General features: G+C 36.6%; 2 pseudogenes across 1 annotated transcript; both read left to right on the top strand.

Moving 5' to 3' along the window:
- The first annotated feature begins 2,866 nt into the window (after nucleotides 1–2,866).
- LOC125199894 (uncharacterized) lies at nucleotides 2,867–6,615 on the top strand (annotated as a pseudogene). Its single transcript, XR_016134957.1, has 3 exons — nucleotides 2,867–4,209; nucleotides 4,481–4,552; nucleotides 5,164–6,615. The product of XR_016134957.1 is annotated as an uncharacterized LOC125199894 (transcript).
- Nucleotides 6,616–9,629: 3,014 nt separating this feature from the next.
- LOC148931963 (secreted RxLR effector protein 161 pseudogene) lies at nucleotides 9,630–10,473 on the top strand (annotated as a pseudogene).
- Nucleotides 10,474–11,247: the final 774 nt, after the last annotated feature.

The raw sequence follows: 11,247 nt of genomic DNA on the forward strand, positions 1-11,247 counted from the left end.
ACTTATGTCTTGGACTATTAAATAATTGTTTGTTTATCTTAGACTAAAATCATAGCAAATTTCATATAATGAGATAGTAACCGAGACTTTAGGGGTATATATTTAAACTTAACTTACTAAAGATAATAAGATATGTATAGAATTTTCATAATATTCATTACAAAATTATTTTAATTTAGCACTGCCCTATACATCGTATATTCGTAGCTAAATCTCAAAATTACAGCAGCTGAAATTAACCCCAAACTGCGAAATTCAATTGAAACTTACTCTACGTGACAAAATAAAGACATGCAAAGTTAACAGGTCAACAAAGTTAAGTAGAATTCATTAAAAAAGCTTCACTCATTTTCCATTAACATGTGACTTTACAGAGTGAGAACTTTGTGGAAAATTGTCACTTTCCAGTTGTCACATTTGGAAAGCAGCCCCGGTCAAGCTGCTGTCTTAAGACCAATTGTCCCGATCGTTATCAAGATTTTACCGATAGTTGAATTTCTTTTTTCTTTATTATTATTGCATTTAATTTAATGTAAGATTAATGCGAAATTATCAGCTACACTCTGTGTTATTTTTATTTTATCAATTTTTTCCCGAAACGCAAAAGAGACTAGAACGTTGTATAACTAGGATACATTGTATCCATTAATATTTATTAAGAAGCTACCCTCATTTTCATTTATAACATGTGAGTCTACAGAGTGAGATCAGGTGGGACAACACATATAGAAAATTGTCACGTTGCACTTGACTTGACTTGACTTGACTCGTGAAAGACTTTGCATTTTTGCTTGGAATATATTTAAAGTTGCAGGTTTTATCTTCTTAGTCCCAATCACGCATGTTTTTCTCTTGGTTGATGAATTAATGTCTTTTTTTTTTTTAAATAACATGGATTTTAAGAAATGAAAATGTAAGGGAAAAGTTAGTTTAATATAAATCCTTTATTTTCTTTTCACTTCTATGCTGGGTTCTTATTTCGTTCATTTCTTCAAGCATCATTTTCATATAATTGATGTCCGAAATGAAACACCTTACTTTTGATAGAATGAAAGAAATAATAGTTTTATGCTCCTAACAAAATAAGGGTGGAATGATTTAGTGGAATGTAAAGTCCAATTACTACATTAAATATAGTAAAAATGAAATGAGACCTTTAATTGAGGGTATTTAAAAATTGCAATATGAGATATTTAATATAAACGGCTAAGGACGTAGGATACTACTCTAATATCACGAAAGCACAAAAGATTAACATATAATTTGACCCAAAATAAAATTATATTTAATACCGCTCTAATATCACGAAAGCACAAAAGATTAACACATAATTTGACCCAAAATAAAATTTTACTTTCATTACTAAATAATTTGACAAAGCCTTGTGATTATAATACAAACTTGGGTTCTCGTATATTTTCCATGACCACTCTTATTTTCCAAAAACATATTAGGTAGTAATTTGCCAAAAGTAACTTTTATTTTCATAACCAAATAATTTATCAAAGCCCAAAATAATAACTACACTCGTGTTTATACTTCAAGTGGGACTTGATTACATAAGCTTCACTCGTTTTTCCAGTGGGACAGCACAATTTTGGAAATTTTCTCTTTTTAGTTGACTTGACTTGGAAAAGTTTCTCCAAAATTCTACCTTCTCTGCAATTACTTTAGCTTTTAATACAAATTGTCTCAGCCCCAATCACACTTCAAGTAAGTTACTCTATTTCTATTTTAAATCAACACATATTTTAAGAATTATACTATAAGAAAAGTTAGTGGAATGTAATTTTTATTTTTATAATATTACTATTAATTTTATAACAAAATTCGGATAAAGTGAATTAATAAAATTTAACATACAATTAACAAAAATAGTAGTAAAAGTTAAATGAGAATTTTAATTATTGATATTTGTAAATGGCAATATGAGATAGTAATGACGGATGTAGATAGTAAAATTGATCGGAGAAGCGTAACTCATTTTTTGTACTGCGTATTAGTTTTGTATAATTTAAATACTAGTCTTCTTGTTTGCGCACTTTAGCACTCTCCATTTGCAATGTGGAGAGAGTATCCCCATTCTACATATTTTCCCTACTCCTAAAAATCCTCTCAAAACCAAAAAAATGACATTTTCACCCCTTGAACGATGTCCTCCCATTTTCCAAGCTCGGTGCGAATTTTAAATGATTCTGAATCAGTTGATGTTTTCATCGTCGTTTGCATCGATCGCTGGAATTCCATCATTAATAGGCTTCTGCATTAGAAAAGCTTCTTTGATATTTAAATAATAGGACAATAAAAAATTGGAAATGTGTATCTCTATTACTAGAGTTAATTTATTTAATCTAATTATTTCTTTTTAATGGTTTTTATATTATTCATAAAACTGAATTATACTATTTACATTTATTTAGGCTTCCCAAATAACATGTATATTATATCTAAAATTCTTGTGTTTGTGTTTTCTTCATTATATAAGTGTAATCTGTCCTTTGCAATTGAAAGCTGAGTAAAGTACCCCGTTTCTTTTTGTGTATGTAAATAAATTATTAAAGCAATCTGTGCTCAAACTTCAAACACGTTTGAATCTTTATTGTAGAGTTAATTTATATAATCTAATCATTTGTATCAAAGCTGGCCTATTTTATCATTTCTGTTTTTACTCTTAATTTTGTGTTTCTGTTTTTACTTTTATTGTTTGTGTAACATTAAACACCAAGATTCCCTCATTTTCCAGTGGGGCAACACAAGTATGGAAATTTTACACTTTGTTGGAATATATTATTCTAATTTTGAGTAAAAGGGCATCTCCTAGTTTGCATATAAGTAAGCAAATGAAGCAGAGTAGATAGACAAAAACATCAGCCATGAAAACATCATACCTTTTTCTTACATATCTTTCTCTTCTAACCCTGTGTCTCTGTCTGTGTCCTTCAAGAGCAGCAACAAGTGAAGCGGAGGCTTTGATGAGATGGAAATCCAGCCTATCATCTTCTGCTTCTCTCAAGTCTTGGTCCGTCAACAACATCAGCAACCACTGCAGATGGATTGGCATTCGCTGCAACGATGGGGGATCTGTCTCTGGGATTGATCTCTCCGGTGCAGGCCTTGCAGGGACATTGCACCTGTTCCATTTCACTGCATTGCTGAATCTCACCACTTTCAAGCTAAATGGGAATGCTCTCGGAGGCTCCATACCAGCTGCTCTTGGCAACCTCACAAGCCTCACTCTCTTGGACCTCTCCAACAATCTGTTTTCCAGCGCCATTCCACCAGAGATCGGCCGCTTGACAGAGCTTCGATACCTGAGCTTCTCCAGCAACCGTATGGTTGGAGAAATCCCATATCAGATTGGCAATATGAGGAAGGTGCGCTTCTTGGATTTGGGCTTCAATCACTTTGAAACTTCTGACTGGTCTCGATTTCCCACTTTCCCTTTCCTAACTCACCTTAATCTTGGTTGGAATGAACTCAACTCGGAATTCCCACACTTCATAACCACATGTCTCAACCTTACTTTTCTTGATTTGTCCGTAAACACCTTCACAGGCCAAATTCCTAAATCATTGTTCACCAATTTGGTCAAACTTGAATATCTTAACCTCACCAGCAATAGTTTTCAAGGCTCCCTGTCACCAAATATCACTAACCTCTCCAAGTTGAAGGAACTTCGCCTTGCCGACAACCTCTTCTCTGGCAACATTCTTGATTCAGTAAGCCTTATTCCAAGCTTGCAAATTCTGGAGCTGATTGATAATTTGTTTATAGGAGAAATCCCTCCTTCTATAGGCCTACTCACGAATCTCCTAACTCTAGACCTTCGAATGAACAGATTCAATTCCTCCATTCCCCAAGAGCTCAGCCTGTGTAACAAGCTGACCTACTTAGTTTTATCCGATAATTCACTCTCGGGGCCATTGCCGCCATCCTTGTCAAATCTGGGCAATTTATCTGAGTTAAGACTATCTCGTAATAGCCTGACTGGTGAAATATTGCCCCGTTTCATCAAGAGTTGGAGAAAACTAATCTATCTAATAATTGAAGACAATAAATTCAGTGGGGAACTTCCACCAGAAATAGGCTTGCTCACAAACCTCAAGGTTTTGTCTCTTATGAATAACTCATTTTCAGGCAGCATCCGACTGGAGATAGGAAACCTAATAAATTTGTGGGAGCTGGACCTTTCAACCAATAACTTTTCAGGTAAAATACCTCAACTAATAAACCGATTAAGTTGGAACTTGGATAACAATGCTATATATATTAATTTGCATGCTTGGCATGTCCTTAGTGAATTTCTTATTCTTTTTAATGTGTCATAAGTTTGAATTAAATACTACTAGTACTTTTTAAAAAGAATTGCAATGCATTAATCATAAATGGGCTATTAAAATGCTATTCATATATCTACATTTTTTTAAGTAAATAATTTTGATTTATATCCTTATTTATCTTTAAAATAAATTGTTTGAAGGTCCAATACCATCCACCATTGGGAATCTATCAAGTCTAATGGGCTTATATCTCTCTTCCAACAAATTAAATGGTGAGCTCTCATTCTCCATTTGCAATTTGATATCTCTTGAGTAATCTTGATTTATGAGTTATGGCTATATATGTCCCAACAAATTAAATGGTGCTTTTATCTACAATATGGAGTATTAGTTATATGCATGTACAATTTTAGACGTAAAGAAATTTGATTTATATCCTTCTTATATTTCAAATAAATGGTTTGAAGGTCCAATACCATCCATCATTGGAAATCTTTCAAATTTGCAGCACTTATATCTCTACTGAAAAATCTTGACAACAAACATATTGATTTTGTGTGCTCCCTCTACCACAAAATGTTAAGAAAGTGAGTGGAAACAAGTTATGAATCTTACTTTTATATATTACTTTTAAATTAAATGTGAGTGGAATAAGACAGTGGTATGTGGGGTCTATTTTCATTTATAGTAAAAATGAATCGACTCCTATTTGCAGACGGACCAAAATGTAAATATGGGCCTCCTAATTGTGGACAGGGGAGTAATATCTAACCCAGATAACAAACATATTGTTACGATGAGTAAAATGCCATGCATGTGTATTTTTGGTATGAACAAATTTGATTTTTATCCTTCTTTTATCTTCCAATTAAATTGTTTGAAGGTCCAATTCCATCTGCAATCGGAAATCTTTTAAGTCTGGAGTTGTTACAACTCTCTTCTAACAAATTAAATAGTGAGCTCCCATCCTCCATCTGCAAGTTGTCATACCTTCGATTTCTTCTTCTCTCAAATAATACTTTGGAAGGAAGACTGTCACAGTGCTTTGGGAACTTCAGCAGATCATTGACCATCTTTCACCTAAATGAAAATCAATTTAGTGGCCTCATTCCATGTACCTTTACCGAGGGTTGTAGTCTCATTTCCATCAATTTGGGTAATAACAAATTCCATGGACGATTACCTAAATCCTTAATCAATTGCCAAAATCTAAGGGGTCTCGACATTGGAAATAATAGTATCCAAGACGAATTTCCCTTTTGGTTGGAAGGCCTAACCGATTTCCGAGTACTAGTGTTGAGTTCTAACAAGTTTGGTGGTAACATGTCGCTTCCTTCACGAACCAACTTTCCATTTCCAAGGTGGTTGCAAGTTTTAGATGTATCACATAATGAATTGTGGGCGCTCTACCTCAAAGATGTTTCAACGATTTCAAAGCAATGATTGAGCCAATGGCAATTGAAGATGATGAGTTTCTAAATTACGTGGAGATGAGGCTCAACTTGAAAGGTCAGGATCAGTTAATTACGAGACTTTTGGAAACCTTTACAACAATTGATTTGTCCTCCAATAGATTCTCTGGGAATATTCCACCTTCCATAGGAAACCTTAAGATTCTCAAATACTTGAACCTATCCCACAATAGCCTCACAGGACATATACCTTCATCTCTTGGAAACTTGAGTGAACTAGAATCGTTGGACATGTCAACAAACAAAAACGAAAATCGAATCCAATTTCAAATAACTCTAATAGAAACAAAAACGAAAATTATGTGTGTACAGATTGGACCAAGCCGCCCTGCTTGCCCGTGTGACCGCTTGGTTTGAGAAGAACATTGATGATGAAAATATAGCTGAGAAGAACTTTGAGGATGCTCCTGTTGTAGCCGATGAAGAACAAAGAGGTCTTGGTAATTACTGAATCCGCACCTAATCTGATGCCTACAATGGTATCAGAGCCAAGGGGGGATTAGGTCGGCACGCCAAGTCGCAAAAGGAGGTGGGCAAGTGGAATCCTCCCTCGAGAGGGGATTCGCTCTGGTAAATTGGATGCATCTTCTGACTTTTCGTTTTCTTGTTTAGTGCCAAATATAGGCTTGGGCTATTGTTTTGTGGTAGACAGTCCCTGGTAAGGACTTAGGACTTTTTGTGTTTTCTGTTTCTGTCTTGCATCCACTGGTTCTTGTTCTCTATGATCTTGTGATCTCATTTTACTTGACCACCAAGCATCTTGTGCTGCCCAAGTGACCCCCTGCGTTCTCCAGTAGTGAGTGATTGCGAGCTGGGATAGCCTTGGCCAGTTTTGCTCGTGATAGTCAAGGATTTGAGGTTCTTTCTGTTGTGTGAAAGTTGTGTACTGTCCTTGTGCTTCTTGTGTATGTCTTTGTGTTCTCAGGTGTGTAAGGCTTTGTGTTTCTGTCTTGGTTCCTGTGTTCTTGCAAAATTTCTTGTTAAAATGGCTCAACCTGTTGGTTTGGTTCCCTATAATGGTAAAAACGATTTTTCTATTTGGAAAAAAAAATGAAGTGTGTTTTGATTCAACAAAAGGTTTTCAAGGGTGTTGAAGGTACTTTGTCTGAGGATATTGCTCAGGACAAAATGGAAGAAATGAATGAAGTGGCAAGAGCTACTATTGTGCTAAATCTTTCTGATTATGTGATTAAAAAAGTTGATCATAAGGAAATGTGGAAATTGCTTGATACTCTGTATACTGAAACCTCTATGTCTTCAAGAATGTATCTACTTGAAAAGTTGTTTAAGTTTAAGCTTGATCTTGCTAAAGATATTGATGACAATGTGGATAGGTTTCAGAAGCTTGTCCAGGACATTAAGAGATCAGGTAATAAAACTATAGATGAATAACTAGCATAGCTCTGAGGAATGCTATACCTGATTCCTATAGTGATGTTAAGGCTGCCATTAAGTATCGTAGAGATTCTGCTCCTCTAGACCTTATTATTAGCTCCCTGAAATCTAAAGAATTTGAGCTTAGGGAGAGAGCTGCTGATAAGAATGCTTATAACAAAGTAATAAATGTCAGAGGTAGATCTAAATCTGAAGGGGGCAATGAGCCCAATGGAGGTTCTGGTAATGGCTCAAACTCTAGGAAGAAGTTTAGGTCTAGGTCTAGAAGCAAGGACCCTAAATCCTATAGAAAATATTTCAACTGTAGAGGTTGGACACTATAAGAAAGATTTTACTAAGCCTAAGAAGAATAAGTTTCCCAACAACAACACCCAGCTTGAAACCCTTGTTATTGTGGCTACTTATGATAATATGAATGATTCTGTGTCCATGGTGCATGATCTGTAATTTGTGAATGCTTCTACTGCCTGTCCTTTTATATCTAATTATTGACTATGTGATTCTGGATGTACTTATCATGTGAGTCCTTTCAAGGAAGTGTTTTCTGAGCTGAAACCTGTAACTAAACTTTTGTGTCAATGGCTGATGACAAGAAATGTGAAATTCTTGGTATTGGCAGTGTGTGTTTGAAGTTTGAAAATGGTTATGTGCTCAACTTGAAGGATGTTAGATATGTTCCAGATCTGTGCTACAACTTGATGTCTTGTACTGCTCTTGAAAATGAGGGTATGGGGGCAAAATTAAGGCTATTAGAACTGATAATGGCCTGGAGTTTTGTAATAATCAAATGGATGATTTATGTGATGGTTTTGGAATCAAAAGGCATAAAACTGTGCCTTATACCCCTTAGCAAAATAGGGTTGCTGAGAGAATGAACAAGACTTTGCTTGATAAAGTGAGATGCAGGCTCTCTAAGTCTGGTTTGTCAAAAAAGTTTTGGGGTGAGGCTTTTTTAACTGCTACTTATTTGGTAAATAGGTCTCCTTCTGTGCCTCTGGTTGGTCAGTGTCCTGAATATGTGTTGTATGGAAAGCCTCTTAACTTTTCTCAACTAAGGGTTTTTGGCTGTACTGCTTTTGTGCATACTAAGTCTGATAAACTTGAGCCTAGATATATACTTGAGCCTAGATCTAGGAAAAGTGTTTTTCTAGGTTATCCTGAGGGTGTCAAAGGTTATAGAGTCTGGCTAAGGGATGAACCTGGGTTCAAGGTCATAATAAGTAGAGATGTAGTCTTCAATGAAGATGAATTCCCCTGCTTAAGACTGACAAGTAGCCCAGATCCTATAGATGTGGACAATGAACCCCTCAATGAGGTGGAGTCCACAGATACACTCAGTGCAGTGGAGCATCCCAGTGATGCTCCAAGTGAGGTGGAGCAGCCATTTTGGAACACCTATCCAGTCTATACACCTAATAAGACTTCTGATGAAGGAAATCCAAATGTGATGCATGATATTCCTGCCCAAAATGTTAATGAGCAATGTGCCTGATATGCATGATAGCCCTGTTAGAAATGATCCTCCTGCTCCTATTCAGAATGTGATTAATAGCCTGCTTGCATTCAGAATGCCATTGATGCTCCTAACTTACAGGATTATGTGCTTGCTAGAGATAGAACAAGAAGAACTAATGTGCAAAAACCTGTTAAGTTTGATGCCTTTGTTGGTTTAGTTGCTCTTATAAACTTGGCTTCCAATGTGCATGAATCCAATGGGGATGAGTCCCAAACTTATAAGCAAGCTACTAAGTCTAAATTCTGGAGTCAGTGGTATAAGGCCATGTTGGAGGAGATGCATTCTTTGAAAATCAATCTTACTTGGGTTCTTGTACCTCTACCTCCTGGTGCATCTATGGTTGATTGCAGGTGGCTTTATAAGTTGAAAAATGAGGTGGAGGGTTTGAGGTACAAGGCCAGACTTGTTGCTAAGGGCTTTACTCAACAAGAGGGAGTGGATTACACATAAATCTTTGCCCCTGTTGTTAAATTTACTACTATCAGGATTATGCTTGCTTTGTGTGCTCATTTTAATTGGAAATTGAAGCAAATGGATATTAAAACTGTTTTCTTACATGTTGATCTTGATAAGCCCATTTTTATGAAACAGCCTAAGGGCTTTGTTGATCCCAAGTTTATCAATCATGTATGCTTGTTGAAAAAGGCCTTATACGGTTTAAAACAGTCCCCTAGGCAGTGGAATATCAAGTTTAACACATGTATGCAGAAGTTAGGCTTTGTTAGAAGTACCTTTGATGCATGCTTATATGTTAAGAATCTTGATACGGTGCCTGTGTTCTTGCTTTTATATGTTGATGATATGCCCATTAAGGGTGTGTAAGCTGCTTTGAGTGAGAATTTTGACCTGAAGGATCTGGGTGATGCTCAGAAAATCTTACGAATTAATATCTATAGAGATAGAAAAACATCCACCCTTGTGTTGCATCAAGAGCCTTATGTGTACAAAATTCTGAAGAAATTTAACATGTTTGATGCTAAGCTTGCTTCTATGCCTTTAGCTGCTCATTTTATGTTGAGTAAAGACCTGTGCCCCAAGTCCCAGACTGAAGTTGATGCTATGAAGAGAATTCCCTATGCTAATGTGATTGGCTCTGTGATGTATTTGATGGTGAGCACTAGGCCAGACATAGCATATGTTGTCTCATGCCTGAGCAGATATATGTCCAATCCAGATCCAGTGCATTGGGAAGCTTTGAAATGGCTTTTGAGGTACTTGAAGAACACAACAAGTTATGGGTTGTGCTACTCCAAGTGTGATGAGGGTGTTATCCTTACTGGTTATGTGGACTCCAATTATGCTAATGACAGGGATAAGAGGAAGTCTACTACTTCGTATGTGTTTTCTGTTTACAGGTCATGTATTAGTTGGAAGTCTCAATTGCAGCATATAGTGGCCCTGCCCACTACTGAGTCAGAATATATTGCTATCATTAAAGCAATGAAAGAAGCTGTGTGGTTAAAAGGGGTACTCTCTGTACTCAAGTTTGTGAAGGATTCTCCTACTTTTTTTCTGATTCTCAATCTGCAATTCAATTATGTAAAAATCATGTTTTCCATGATAGGACAAAACATATAGATGTAAGGTTTCATTACATTAGAGATATTTTAGAAAAGGGTGAAGTGTTTCTTCAAAAAGTGCATACAGATAAAAACCCAGCTGACATGGGAACTAAGCCCTTACCCTTAGAAAAACTTCTTTTCTGCATAAAATACTTGCATTTTGATCTAGGATAGGCTGCATGTCCCGGGGGAAAGACATGAGCCTTCTTATCAGCTGTGGTAAGGGTGATAAGTGGCTTGAGGCATAAAGTCCTTTAGACTAATGGGCGTGATGTCAAAAGGCAACCTGGTGGTTTCCAAATTGCTTGTGGACTTAGTCCTTTGGTGCTGAGGAAACTGTCTTGTAGGCTGTGATGAAAATGCCTTAGCCTATAACATGTGATTGGTTTCCCAGAATAATGTCCTTTGGAGTATGTTGGATAATGGTGTTGACTATTATTTGGGCTATCTTTTCTTTGAGCCCAGAAGGAATTAATTGGGCTGAGCCCAATTACTTATCTCCTTACACCAGATGCTGCCACGTGCTTCCTCACTCGGATCAAGCTTCTGCACCGTTGGATGTAGGGTTCTCTTGTTATGTGTGTGAGGACCGATTGGGCTTACTTACTGTTCAATTCTGATACTCTCTCTCTTTCTCTCGAAGCTTTTTCTCTCTCTCCTGTTCTCCCTTCTTCTTCGATGAGTTCTCTGGTGGTTTTGGTGAGTATCTTCTCGGTATCTTTGAGAGATTGATCTTCTGAGAGTGCTGTGAAAACAATCCCTTCGATTGCTTGTGTTCTGGAGAAATCTAAGGTTTGGTGGAGATTGAGTGTTCTTCTTGAGAGTTGTTCGGTAGAACTTGATTCGGTTAGTGGAGGCTTTCTGGTGGAGGTATTGGTTGTGCGAGGGTAAACTCAAGCCTATCCATCTGTGTTCCCTTGGATCTTGTTCTTGGTGAATAGATCTGTGTGGTTTGGCGGGCTCTGAGCCAAAAGTTCTTCGATCTATTTGTTTGTGTTCGCTTCTTGTGTTAGTAATTGTTT

Source organism: Salvia hispanica, chromosome 2 (assembly GCF_029641045.1).
Source record: "Salvia hispanica isolate PSC_SH4W2 chromosome 2, Shi_PSC_v1, whole genome shotgun sequence".
Taxonomy (NCBI): Eukaryota; Viridiplantae; Streptophyta; class Magnoliopsida; order Lamiales; family Lamiaceae; genus Salvia; species Salvia hispanica.